The sequence below is a fragment of the Arachis duranensis genome, chromosome 4 (genome assembly GCF_000817695.3).
Source record: "Arachis duranensis cultivar V14167 chromosome 4, aradu.V14167.gnm2.J7QH, whole genome shotgun sequence".
Classification (NCBI taxonomy): Eukaryota; Viridiplantae; Streptophyta; class Magnoliopsida; order Fabales; family Fabaceae; genus Arachis; species Arachis duranensis.
This window is the reverse complement of record NC_029775.3, coordinates 68,382,654-68,392,772: the sequence shown is the minus strand read 5'-3', so window position 1 is coordinate 68,392,772 and position 10,119 is coordinate 68,382,654. Positions and strand designations below refer to the sequence as shown.

The following is a 10,119-nucleotide window of genomic DNA, read 5'->3' as shown; positions in this document are numbered from 1 at the left end:
TTGGATCCTCTCTGCTTGCGTTCATTACCGCCAGTCACTATTCGATTATCACTGCTCTTGTTTTTGGTGAGATTCTCATTTTTGGCGTTCTTCTGCAGGTGCTGATGATTCTATTGTTCTTTTTTTGTTTTATTTTAGCACCATTTTGTGTTTTGAATCTTAATTTTTAGTTAAACTTGTAGCTGTGCGCATTAATTTTAAACTTGTGAGCATGTATTCCTACCTATTTCTTCAGAATTAGCTGTGATATCATGTCCTGCATGTTGATGCTATGATCCTATGAGGACTGATTTACAGTTGATGCATACTATGCCTTAGTTGATTTTTAGATAATAGAGGTACACTATTAACACCAAATTTTAATATTAAAATTTCTTTATTCTTAAATGGGTCGATCTACTATGATGCATCTTTGTACATATTTACAGATTCTTATTTTTATTGAATCTGCTGTGGACACGTGTTGTCTGTGTATGGCTGAAAGCAGGTAGCTCTCAGGAAGCTGGGGAGGCTCATTCAAGGGCTTGGTAAGCCGGCTGTATAGCACCATTCAAAATGGGATTCTCGTTGTAGAGTGTCCCGTTAGTGGCGTTGTTGGGCCTTCAGGTTTGTTCGCAAAAAGAGTTGGGGTAACCAAGGGAGTTGTTGCTGTGGGTGGGTTAGTCTTTCCCTGTCACTTGGAAAAACCCTAGGAGCATTCACCAAGATAGCCGCCGTGGGTCTCGTGACTTTCCCTGTCTTCGGTGCTTGGCTTCCTCGTCTGTTCTGGCTGCTCCCTCCCGGTCAAAGACCTCTCCACGGACGCCATTCTTCAGAGCATGCGTGGTACCCAAGGATCGGTGGAAACGAAGGAGCGGTGGTGATCACAGACGCGATGCCTTTGAGGTGCGGTTGTCCTATAGTCAGTGTTGTTGCTCGTCATCCACGGTGCTTGTCAGTCGAAGGTAGGAGCTGGTCTGCCCAGTGAAAGATCAGCTTTGAGTGCGGGTCTCGAAACACTATCAGGTTAGGTTGAATCTGAGCATTACGTCTGAAACTTGTTTTGTGAAATTGTATATTCTGGTATTGGCATGTAGGTGAAAATCTGAAATGCCGCTGATGTTATGGTTAAAGGATTAGGGTAGTTGGTAAAAGAGTAAGTTAAATTAGATCATTCTTAGCATTTGACGAAGTTTGGTATGAAAAAATTGGTAGATTCTTTAGAAATAGTTTATAGTGAGAAATTAGTAAGTTCAATATATTGTGGGTTTGGGAAATTATTAATGCAATGGGTACTGCTAGCAATCTAGGCAACATAATGTATACATGGCTATTGAGAGGTCAGTTCCTGTTACCGCCTCATAGGTAGTTGTCGTGGTTTAGTAATAAGTTTGATGGCTCGGATTTTTGCTAGGGTGATTTTGTGAGATCGGCATTTGGATGTACCCTTATCATAAAGTAGTTTGTTTTTTCTGAATGGAATGTTGTTTACCTGTTTGCGGCTAAATATGGGTGCTGTTGTGAAATTAAGGAGTTGTATCAATCTACTAAGGAAGGACACCTTTATAAACACTAGAGACATCGACATGGTTATTTCAATGTTTTGTTTCGTAGCTGGAAACCATGGACTATATCACGAAAAGATGGTTGTAACCGATTTCTTATTAGATCTTGATATGTTTTTGATATTATATGACTGGTTACTGTTTTTTGGTTTTTTTAATTCGCGGCGATAAAATTTGGATAGGATTTTTATCCTTTTGGCTACAATTCTGTCGGGAACCTTGCTAAACTTATGGTGCCAGGTAGGTTATTAATTTTTTCCACATTTAACTTATTTAAGATGCATTAAAGCTGGTGAGGTGTGTTTAGACCCATTGGTTTTGCTTATTTGTGGAGTAAGATATAGTCCCTATATGATAGCTTTAGTTGATGTTTTGACTGTACCAACGACGTGGTTGTAAGCATGATTTGTCTGTTTTGTATGTGATCAGGCTAGAAGGTTGCCAAGTTGTATCCAATGGATTTCACTCGTTCGAGTAATAGTGAGGGTGAAGACTCGGTTAGGAGTGCCTCCGATGATAGTTGTGGAGATTATTGTCCGAGTGGTGATACATACGACAATGAGGAGAACCTCGAATGCAGTACATGTGGCGCTAGCAGGGAAAATAGTAAAGGTGGTGCCGATGATGGTGATGGGTCGGGTGATGCAGATCATGTGGCAGAGGGTTGTCTCCACCAGCCAGTCGCTGCGAAGGACTTCTTGGGAAAAGAGTTTGCAACTGAGAAGGATGCTTACGCTGCCTACAAGGAATTCGCTAAATGAAGGGGTTTTGGAGTTCGGAAGGGAGATGTAGCTCGTGTGAATGGGGTGTTGATTAGGAGAGACTTTTTCTATCATCGACAAGGTACAAGACATCCAAAGCACTATGACCGTCCTGAGCGAATAAGGGAGGAGAGGTTGGAGAGTCACACGGACTGCAAGGCAAAGTTGAAGATTTACTATGATATGCAGCATAGTGTGTGGAGGGTCAGGACCATCGTGGACGAACACAACCACGAGCTTGCCCCACCAGTGTTTGCACGTCTCCTTCCTAGTCATCGAAAGATGAGTGAGGGTGACAAGGCACAGGTGGATAGTTTGAAGCAGTTTGGGATCGCCACGTCGAAAATAATGGCTTACATGGCGGAGCAATCTGGTGGGTATGGCATGCTCCGATTTACCAAACGGGATGTGTATAATTATGTTCACAGGAAAAGGGTCGCGCGAATACTCGGTGGCGACGTTGCGGCGACTATCAGTTATTTGGAGGGAAAGGCAAATGCTGACATGAGGAGCGTGGCTCGATACACACGAACCCCAGACAATCGTTTGGGCAACCTATTTTGGGCTGACGGTGAGATGATGATGGATTATCAGCTATTTGGTGACGTCTTGGCTTTCGATTCAACGTACCGATCTAACAAGTACAAGAAACCACTGGTGGTTTTCTCCGGATCAAATTACCACAAACAGACAACTATATTTGGGTTCGCGTTGTTGGAGGATGAAGAGGTTTGCACTTATAGGTGGGTGTTGCTAAACCTGCTAGATGTAATGGCGTAGAAGAAGCCGTGTGTAGTGGTGACCGACGGGGACAAGGTAATGCGCACTGCAATTGCAGAGGTGATGCCGACGACGACACATAGACTCTGTGGTTGGCACTTGGAGAAGAATTGCGTCCAACGGGTGAAAGAAGTAGAATTTTGCAAGGTGTTTAGGAATGCCATTTATGCAAACTTTGAAATCAGGGAGTTTGAGGAGTACTGGAAGGCATCCATGGAGTCGCTTGGCCTAGATGATAACAATTGGGTTAAGTCCACGTATGAATGCAGAGCAAGTTGGGCAATGGGGCACCTTAGGGGAACCTTTTGTGCGGGTTACAAAACGACCTCAAGATGTGAAGGGATCAATGCTTTCATTAAGGGCTTCCTTAAATCGACCGACAGCATTTTGGAACTTGTGCATAGTTTAGATCGTGTTGTAAAGGACTATCAGAATAATGAAGTAACAGCTCAATTCTACTCCACGTACTATAGTCCAGTGTTGACCACTGGCCTTGATTCGATCGAGCGGTTTGCATCGAAGTTGTATACAAGAGCAGTGTTTAGAGAAGTAAAGAAACAAATTAAGGGTGTGTAGTGCACAGAATTGTGATCACACTTTTCACAACTCCTGTACAATTAACCAGCAAGTGCATTGGGTCGTCCAAGTAATAAAACCTTACGCGAGTAAGTGTCGATCCTACGGAGATTGCCGGCTTGAAGCAAGCTATGGTCATCCTGTAAATCTTAGTCAGGTGGATTCAATTGGTTATGAGTTTTGATAATTGAAAGATAAATAAAACATAAATTAAAATAAAGATACTTATGTAATTCATTGGTGGGAAATTCAGATAAGCGTTTGGAGATGCTTTGTTGCTTCTGAACCTCTGCTTTCCTATTGTCTTCATCCAATCATGCATGCTCCCTTCCATGGCAAGCTGTATGTTGGTGGATCACCATTGTCAATGGCTACCATCCGTCCTCTCAGTGAAAATGGTCCAGCTACGGTTTCTGTACGGCTAATCAACTGTCGGATTTCTCGTCTCGGATGAAAAATACCAGGCACAGCTACTGCACGGCTAATCATTTGTCGGTTCTCACTTGTGTCGGAATAGGATCTCCCTATCCTTTTTCACACTGTCACTGCACCCAACATTCGTGAGTTTGAAGCTCGTCACAGTCATCCCGTCCCAGATCCTACTCAGAATATCACAGACAAGGTTTAGACTTTTCGGATCTCAGGATGCTGTCAATTGGTTCTAGCCTCTACCACAAAGGTTCTAATCTCACGGATTCGAATGCTCTATTGTCAGGAGAGACAAGTCAGATCTGTGGATCAGAGACCCACGAGACTATACTCCAGCTGTCGTCCAATGACTACGTTGAACATCATGTAGATCGCTTGTAGTTGTCAGGCACGTGGATCTTAGCTAAGCGAGTAACAAAGATAGTGGATGATTGTCACAGATCACCCCTTTATTTTGACTTAACTGAATTAAGTACAAGAGTATATCTTGGAAAAGAAGTAAGCGTGAATTGGAAGAGAAACAATAGTACTTGCATTAATTCATGAAGAACAGCAGAGCTCCGCACCTTAATCTATGAGGTGTAGAAACTCCACCATTAGAAAATACATTAGGGAAAAAGGTCTAGGCATGGCCGAATAGCCAGCCTCCCCAAATATAAAAAATCGCATAAAAGTATCAAAAAAAGATCAAATACAATAGTAAACAGTGCTATTTATACAAAACTAGTTACTAAGGATTACAGAAAATAAGTAACTAAGTGCAGATAGTGTAGAAATCTACTTCCGGGACCCACTTGGTGTGTACTTGGGCTGAGCATTGAGCTTTACACGTGCATAGGCTTTTTCTGGAGTTAAACGCCAGTTTGGATGCTAGTTTGGGTGTTTTACGCTAGAAAAGAGTCTCTGGTGGGCGTTTTAACACCAGTTTGGGCCATCAAATTTCGGACAAAGTATGAAGTATTATATATTGCTGGAAAGCCCAAGAGGTTAGCTTTCCAGCCCAATTGAGAACGTACCAATTGGATTTCTGTAGCTCCAGAAAAACGCATTTGAGTGCAGGGAGGTCAGAATCCAACAGCATCTGTAGTCCTTTCTCAGCCTCTAAATCAGATTTTTGCTCAGGTCCCTCAACTTCAGCCAGAAAATACCTGAAATTATAGAAAAACAAAAAAACTCATAGTAAAGTCTAGAAATGTGATTTTTGTATAAAAACTTATAAAAATATAATAAAAAGTAACTAAACCATACTAAAAACTATGTAAAAACAATGCCAAAAAGCGTATAAATTATCCGCTTATCACAACACCAAACTTAAATTGTTGCTTGTTGCCAATCAACTAAAAAAAAAGGATATAAAGAAGAGAAAATACAATAAATTTCAAAATATCAATGAAGCTTAGTTCCAATTAGATGAGCGGGACTAGTAGCTTTTTGCTTCTGAACAGTTTTGGGATCTCACTTTATCCTTTGAAGTTTAGACTGATGGCATCCATAGGAACTCAGAATTCAGCTAGTGTTATTGATTCTCCTAGTTTAGTATGTTGATTCTTGAACACAGCTACTTTATGGGTCTTGGCCGTGACCCTTAGCATTTTGTTTTCCAGTATTACCACCGGATACGTAAATGCCACGGACACATAACTGGGTGAACCTTCTCAGATTGTGACTCAGCTTTGCTAGAGTCCCCAATTAGAGGTACCTAGAGTTCTTAAGCACACTCTTTTTGCTTTGGATGATGACTTTTACCACTCAGTTTCAAGCTTTTCACTTGGACCTTCATGACACAAGCACATGGTTAAGGACAGCTTGATTTAGCCGCTTAGGCCAGGAATTTATTCCCTTGGGCCCTCCTATCCACTGATGCTCAAAGTCTTGGATCCTCTTTACCCTTGCTTTTTAGTTTAAAGGGTTACTAGCTTTTTGCTCTTGCCTTTTTCTTTTTCTTTATTTTTCGCCATTTTTTTCCGCAAGCTTTGTATTCTTCACTGCTTTTTCTTGCTTCAAGAATCAATTTTATGATTTTTCAGATTATCAATAACATTTCTCTTTTTTCATTATTCTTTCAAGAGCCAACAATTTTAACATTCATAAACTTCACTATAAAAAATATGCACTGTTCAAGCATTCATTCAGAAAACAAAAAGTATTTTCACCACATCAAAATAATTAAACTATTTTCAAGATAGAATTTGAAATTCATGTACTTCTTTTTCTTTTTTAGAAAACATTTTTCATTAAGAAAGGTGAAAGATTCATGGAACATTCACAACTTTAAGACATAGACATTAAACACTAATGATCATGTAATGAAGACACAAACATAGTCAAAACATAAAGCATAAAAACTGAAAACAGAAAAGAAAATAAACAAGGAGATTTAAGAACGGGTCCACCTTAGTGACGGCGGCTAGTTCTTCCTCTTGAAGATCCTATGGAGTGCTTGAGCTCCTCTATGTCTCTTCCTTGCCTTAGTTGCTCCTCTCTCATGGCCTTTTGGTCCTCTCTGATTTCATGGAGGATGATGGAGTGCTCTTGGTCTTAGTTGCTCCATGTTGGAACTCAATTCCCCTAAAGAGGTGTTGAGTTGCTCCCAATAGTTGTGTGGAGGGAAATGCATCCCTTGAGGCATCTCAGGAATTTCTTAATGAGGGACTTCCTCATGCTCTTGTTGAGGTCTATGAGTGGGCTCTCTTGTTTGCTCCATCCTCTTTTTAGTTTTGGGCTTGTCTGCTTCAATGAGGATGTCTTCCTCTATGACAATTCTAGCTGAATTACATAGGTGATAGATGAGATGAGGGAAGGCTAACCTTGCCAAATTGGAGGGCTTGTCAGCCACCTTGTATAGTTCTAGAGATATGATCTCATGAACCTCCACTTCCTCTCCAATCATGATACTATGGATCATGATAGCCCGATCCACAATTACTTCAGGCCGGTTGCTAGTAGGAATGATATAGCGTTGGATGAACTCCAACCATCCTCTAGCCATGGGTTTGAGGTCAGGCCTTCTCAGATGAACCAGCTTGCCTTTGGAGTCTCTCTTCCATTGGGCTACTTCCACACAGATGTCCATGAGGACTTGTTCCAACCTTTGATCAAAGTTGACTCTTCTAGTGAAAGGATGAGGATCTCCTCTCATTATTGGCAAGTTGAATGCCAACCTTATAGTTTTCGGACTAAAATCCAAGTATTTCCCCGAACCATTGTGAGCCAATTCTTTGGGTTCAGGTTCACACTTTGATCATGGTTCTTAGTGATCCATGCATTAGCATAGAACTCTTGAAACATTAAGATTCCGACTTGTTGGATGGGGTTGGTGAGAGCTTCCCAACCTCTTCTCCGAACCTCACATCGGATCTCCGGATATTTACTCTTTTTGAGCATGAAGGGAACCTCGGGGATCACCTTTTTCTTGGCCACAACTTCATAGAAGTGGTCTTGATGGACCTTTGAGATGAATCTCTCCATCTCCCATGACTCAAAGGTGGAAGCAACTGCCTTTCCTTTCCTCTTTCTAGAGGTTTTTATGTACTTAGGTGCCATTAATGGTTATGAAAAAAACAAAAAGCAGAGCTTTTTCCATACCAAACTTAAAAGGTTTGCTCGTCCTCGAGCAAAAGAAGAAATAAAGGAGGAGAAGAAGAAGAAATTGAGGATATGGAAGGGTATGAATGGTTCGACCAAGGGGGTTATGAAGTGTTTGTGATGTGTGAAAGTGGATGAGTAAGGAGGGGTATTTATAGCGTAAGGGAGAGAGGGAATCCGTGTGAGAAGGGGTGGGGTTAGGAGGGAAATGTTTTGAATTTTAATGGTGAGGTAGGTGGGGTTTATGATGGGTTTTTGGGGAATAGTGGATAGATGTGAGTGGTGAAGAGATTATGGGGAAGAGGGTAGGATTTGATAGGTGAATGGTGTTTGGGGAAGAGTGTTATGGAAAGGTGTGAGGAAGAAAAAGAGTGAGTTGGGGTAGGTAGGGATCCTGTGCGTCCACAGATCCTGAGGTGTCAAGGATTTCTCATCCCTACACCTTTCTGGCGTTTAAACACCCTCTGTGTGCCATTTCTGGCATTTAACGCTAGCTCTGCTGCCCATTCTGGTGTTAAACGCCAGGGTGATGCCCCTTTCTGGCGTTTAACGCCAACCAAACACCAGACACCCCTTTTCTGGCGTTAAAAGCCAGTCTGTCTGCCAATTCAGGTGTTTAACGCCTAGAATACTGCCAGACTAGGCGTTAAACGCCCATTCTGCTATCCTTACTGGCATTTAAACGCCAGTAAGCCTGTCCTCCAGGTTGTGCCATTTTTGATGCTATTTTTGATTCCGCTTTGATTCTGCAGCTGGTTTTGTGACTCCACATGATCATCAACCTAAAGAAAACATAAACTAATAATGGAAAATAAAATGAAAAAGTAATTAACATAGATAAATAAGATTGGGTTGCCTCCTAATAAGCGCTTAGCTTGACAGTAAGCTCTTTCAGAGCTTCGCAGATGCTCAGAGCATGATTGTGGCCTCCCAACACCAAACTTAGAGTTTGAGTGTGGAGGCTCTGCTTGACTCTTTATGGAGAGAATTGGATGAAGCTTTTCATGCTTTCTCTCCATGTTTACAGAAGAAGATCCTTGAGTCTTAAACACAAGGTAGTCCTCATTCAATTGAAGGACTAACTCTCTTATGTCCATGATAAACCCCAATTTTGTGGTTTATCTTGTGCTTATTTTGGGAGATTTTATTACCTTTTCTCACATTTATTCAATGAAATAGCATGGTTTTGTAATTCTCCCTTAATTTGTGCTTAAATGTGAAAACATGCTTTTTAGGCCTTAAATTGGTGATTCTAATTCACTTTAATCCCATTCGATGCCTTGATGTGTTTGTTAAGTAATTTCAGGTTCATAAGGCAAGTATTGGATGGAAGAAATGAGGAGAAAAGCATGCAAAGAGGAGAATGCATGAAGAAACAAAGATATGGAATGCACCAATGGACGCGCACGCGCAAAAAATGGCTTCTCACAAGGACGCGCACGTGTACACATTGCTTACGCGCGGATTGGGAATTTGCCATCGACGCGCACGTGCACATGCCGCGCGCGCGCCGATTCTGTTCGTGGGTCCACTTTAATGAAATCGCCCTCAGCGATTTTGCAGCTCATTTTGGGCCCAATCCAACCCATTTCTGATGCTATTGAACCCAAGGATTGAAGGGGGAATGAACACACTTAGTCATAGTTAGTTTTTATCATGTTTTAGGTTAGAATTCTAGAGAGAGAGAGGCTCTCTCCTCTCTCTAGATTTTAGGGTAGTTTTAGTTAATTCTTCTTGAATCCAACTTTTAATTCTTGTTTTGATTTAGTTTCTCTTTTTAATTTCTTGTTGTTACATCTCTACTCTTCTAGTTTTTACTTGTTCATTTCTTTTATTTTGTTGCTTTTATGTTCATGAACCTTGTTGGATCTTAATTTTCCTTTAATGCAATTTTATGTTTGATGTTATTTTTATTGTTGATTTGAGTTATTGATTTTACTTTTCTTGCTATTGGTAGTTGGTAAATTTTATTATTCTTGCACATTTACTATGCTTTCCTTTTGTGCCCACCAAGTGTTTGACAAAATGCTTGGTTGGATGTTAGAGTAGTTTTTTTAGCATTCTTGGCTTGGAAAGAGAAATTAAGTGATCTTGAGTCATTAATACCCAACTCATGTTGGTGATCTAGAGTTGTTAGTTAATATTGTTTCCATTGACGCTAATCTTTTGCTAATTTAATTAGTGAGTTGATTAGGACTTATGGAATATTGTTTCCATTGACGCTAATCTTTTACTAGTTTAATTAGTAAGTTGGTTAGGACTTTTGGATTGAGATTAGCTAGTCTTGTTAGACTTTCTCCCTATTTGTTAGAGTTGACGTAATGAGATAAATTCCTGTTTATCATTGTGATATGATTGATTATCTTGTTTGACTTTCTCTCTATTTGTTGGAGTTGACTAAATAAGATGAATTAATCATGCATGACTAGGATAGAAAGCCTATG

The 10,119-nt window shown here is 40.7% G+C and overlaps 1 protein-coding gene across 1 annotated transcript in view; it reads left to right on the top strand.

Annotated features, from left to right (window-relative positions):
• Window positions 1-10,119, top strand: part of LOC127746792 (uncharacterized) — a 75,693-nt gene continuing 65,574 nt past the window's right edge. Inside the window, exon 1 of the transcript XR_008008568.1 lies at window positions 1-98. The gene's annotated coding sequence lies outside the window, so the exon portion shown is untranslated. The remainder of the gene's footprint in view (window positions 99-10,119) is intronic.